Raw genomic sequence first — 4,508 nt, 5'->3', positions numbered from 1 at the left:
GATGGAAATACAGAAGCAGGCAAGGCGTTCTAGAGTTTATTAATTTATCTATTCTGTCTGCAAGATCTTTCACAAATTCATCATCTGCTTGGTTAGATTTGCGGCTTCGGTGTGTCAAGATTTAAGAAACAGTTACATATTAAGATTCTAACATATTTAACAGCCACCTTTGAGCATTTTCCTATATGGACACTGATTTTTTTTTTTTATCCTTTTTCTTTCTTGCAGATGCTTATTAACATTTTGCGCAGTATAGAGGATTATTAAAATTCTGCACAGCGTAGGTGCTTATAAAAATTTTACACAGTGCAGAAAATCATAAATGTTTTGCACAGTGTAGATGTAAAGCTTCTACACATGGCAGTGAAGGGGTCAAGTGGTCACGCCCAGTTTTGGAGCATCTTGGGGACACAGAAATTTATCTGAAGGCGGGACAGACTGGCCATGAGAGGCTGACACGGGGAACTGAAGCCTTGGCAGGACGCTCAGGATAAACTGGTCCATGATGCTCGCTGAGGTATGAAAGAATTTTGGTTTTGCCCTCGATGTCCTGCCACTGCATGATTTGTATACAAGGCGCACAGTATTGTTGTCGTAGGTTTCCTCTTGTGATGTAGCTTAGCAAGTACAAAGTGTCCTGTAAGAAATTGTTATAAAACCAGTCTAATTTGGCAGTTCGGGGTGGGTCAGGGTGTGGGAGTAGCGCTGCCTTTTTCCCAAAACATAATCAAGTGGATCGCCTCCCAGGGAACATGTGGAGGGTGATTCCTGTCAGGGTGAGGTTACCTGCGCCTTGCCGATCGCAATGAGTTCAATGTTATATTTTCATTATTTCATTTTCGCTAAGTAGATTATATATTTCCTAATTTTATTCCTTCAAACTATCCTATAAGTGTTATTGAGAATAATATATTTACCCATGTTTAACCTTGTGTAAGTTAACAAAAGTAACACGTCAAGACGAGGTCACCGCCTCACCCGTGCCTGAGTGGATGAGTGTTATCCTTCACGATGGGTTTAACATTTTTTATTACGTAATTAACAAATTTTCCACTTCTGTTCCTTCAGATTACCTTCTAAATACCGTTATACATAACATAGCTGCTCACCTTAACACAGCTGTAAAAGGTAATGAGTAACATTTACTTGGCAACATTGTACAATATATATTTATGCCACGTTTCTTTATTGATTTATATAAGTATATATGTATATATGCATAATGACTAATTTTTTGTTGGATATTATAACATTTACGTGATAATTACATTTATCACTTCTCTATCTTCTTTCTAGCGCCCTTTAGATGCATCACAGAAGTTACTTTGCGTAGTTTTAGAGAAAGTGGCAGCTGTACCCACACGGTGACCACACCCTAGCAGACAAATTAGTCTGGTCTTACTTTACTGTTAAGAGTTAACCAGCATTCTAAATCCTTCATCCCTTTTGCTGGTAATTTTCGGAACCTCCTTCTTGTTTTTGCATTTCTCCCTATCTATGACTCGAACACTTTCAAGAGGGAGATTTCAAGACACTTTTTTTAATTTCGGATAATCTCTTTCAGGTGTAGCCTATAGGAACTGACACCTTTCAGTGGGCTTTTATTTTTGTCTTTCTGTAGCCCTCTGCCAGAGCCACTATTACATCAACAATAATCAGAAAATACGAAAACTGATGTTATTTGTAACTAGTTCTCTCCCCGTATTTGTGTCATATTGGACTTTGATTCATTTTATCACAACGAGAGTCCACCGTAGCTTAATACTGCCAGGATTAAAAAGTAGCACGCTTTTGATGGCCTTGAATAATACATACATTACCATATCAATCCCTTTATGCTACCGGGCAAAACTTACTGGGAGGAACGGATGTGGGTGGAGGCGGCTGGAAATGGTGCAATGCTACTGGCTGAGTGGGTAATGGATGGCTTGAGTGCTGGATGGCGGAATGCTGCCTGGGTTCCCTCTGCACTTACGTGAGGATGTGGTGTGGGTATAATGTTTTTGCAGCGTTTCCTCAATGTGCAGCCCACGCGTTGCCTCTGCCCGGGAGTGTGTAGGTATGTAGAAATGCTTGTTTGTTTGGCTGGAGTGAATAGCCTCCATTTGTGTGTTTTGTGTGCGTGTGTGATGTTGACGGCTCTGTGTTATGTAGCCCCTAATGTTTTGCTGCTATTATTATTGGTGTTGTCGAGTCGTGTTTCATAGTGTTGTTGTGTTGTGCTGTGTGTGGTGTTGTTGTGTTGTGTTGTGTGCGGTGTTGTTTGTGGCTGGCTTGGTGAAAATGTGCTCTTTTATGATAGTTTTATGACGGATTTTCTCTTGATAATACGCAGAAATTATTAAGACCCGAGCAGGATTCGAATGTCGGGTCATGCTCCGGTTGTACAAAGACCGCACTGCAGAGAAGCGAGCAGCACTTCTTCGTCTGATGTACCTTTTGTGTGTGTGTGTGTGTGTGTGTGTGTGTATTTTTACTTATTTTATTTTATTTATCTTTATTTACATTTTTAAGGCGCCTTTTTAGAGTATTTCCTTTTTAGAGTATTTTATTTTTAGATGTCGGGATTGTCTTTCTATGGAAGAATTAGTTAATGGGAGAGTGTTTAAGTATGGGATCGTGCTGAGCTGCTGTGAGAATTTCTATGAGAGAGTGACTGTTTTTTTTTTTTTTTTTTTTTTTTTTATGTGGAAGGGGCAACGGCCAAGAACAACAAAACTGCAATAAAAAAGGTCCACTGAGGTGCTGGTCCCCGAACAAAGTCGGAAGTGTTAGTCAAAAATACAAGATAAGTGTCTTGAAACTTCTCTCTTGAAAGAGTTCAAGTCATAGGAAGGTGGAAATACATAAACAGACAGGTAATTCCAGAGTTAACCAGTGAAAGTGATGAATGGTTGAAAATACTGGTTAACTCTTGCATTAGAGAGGTGGACAGAATAGGGCTGAGAGAAATTGATAAGACGAAAAGCTTTTGATTCCACCCTATCTATAAGAACGGAATGAGTGGAAAACCCCCCATACTTGTGAAGCATACTCCATACATGGACGAATAAGCCCCATGTACAGTGTTATCAGGTATTGGGTGAGAAATACAGGTGGAAACGAGTCAGAACACCTAACTTCATAGAAGCTGTTTTAGCTAGAGATGAGATGTTAAGTTTCCAGTTTAGATTATAAGTAAAGGACAGACCGAAAATGTTCAGTGTAGAAGAAGGGGACAGATGAGTGTCATTGAAGAAGATGGGACACTTGTCTGGAAGGTTATGTCGAGTTGATAGATGGAGGGATTGAGTTTTTGAGGCATTGAAACTAAGTTTGTTCTGCCCCAATCATTCACCCAACATGCTTGACCTTTTCTTAATGTCTAATCCTGCTTATGCTGCTACCCTCTCTTCTTCGTTGGGCTCCTCCGATCACAATCTCATATCTGTATCTTGTCCTATCTCTCCAATCCTTCCTCAGGATCCCCCAAAGCGGAGATGCTTCTTGCGTTTTGCCTCAACTAATTAGGGGGACCTGAGGAGGTTTTATGTTGATTTTCAATGGAATGACTACTGCTTCCGTGTCAGAGACCCGTCTCTGTGTCCTGAGCACATAACAGAGGTGATAGTGTCTGAAATGGAGACGTACATTCCTCACTTTTTCTCTCGACTTAAACATTCCAAACATTGGTTTAACACAACCTGTTCTCGTGCTATACATGATACAGAGCTGGCTCAAGTACCCACAAGAGTCCTCCATCACCTCAGTCTCGTGCACTTTATATTTCTGCCGGGAATGATGCCAAAAACTCCATCATTAATAGAAAGTGTCAACATCTTTCAAGATCTAACTCCCCTTGTGACTTCTGGCATCTAGCCAAAAACATCTCCAATAACTTTCCTTCTTCATCTTTCCCTCCTTTATTTCAGCCTGATAGCACCACTACCATCTAATCTATTTCTAAAGCTAAACTCTTCTCTCAAACCTTTGCTAAAAACTCTACCTTGGATGATTCAGAGCTTGTTTTTTTCTCTCCTCCACCCACTGACTACTTCATGCCACCTATTAAAATCCTTTGCAATGATGTTTTGCATGCCCTCGCTGGCCTAAACCCTCGGAAAGCCTACGGACCTGATGGGGTCCCTCCTATTGTTCTCCGAAACTGTGCCTCCGTGCTTGTAGCTTGCCTAATCGAACTCTTTCAGCTCTGTCTGTCAACATCTACCTTTCCTCCTTGTGGAAGTTTGCCTACATTCAACCTGTTCCTAAAAAGGGTGACCGTTCTAATCCCTCAAACTACCGTCCTATTGCTTTAGTTTCCTGCCTATCTAAAGTTTTTGAATCTATCCCCAACAGGAAGATTCCTAAACATCTCTCACTTCACAACCTTCTACCTGATCGCCAGTATGAGTTCCGTCAAGGCCGCTCTACTGGTGATCTTCTGGCTTTCCTTACTGAGTCTTGGTCATCCTTTTTTTTGAGATTTTGTTGAAACTTTTGTTGTTGTTTTAGACATATCAAAAGCT

The sequence above is a fragment of the Scylla paramamosain genome, chromosome 30, assembly GCF_035594125.1.
Source record: "Scylla paramamosain isolate STU-SP2022 chromosome 30, ASM3559412v1, whole genome shotgun sequence".
NCBI classification, from domain to species: domain Eukaryota; kingdom Metazoa; phylum Arthropoda; class Malacostraca; order Decapoda; family Portunidae; genus Scylla; species Scylla paramamosain.
Note: the sequence above shows the minus strand (reverse complement) of the source record.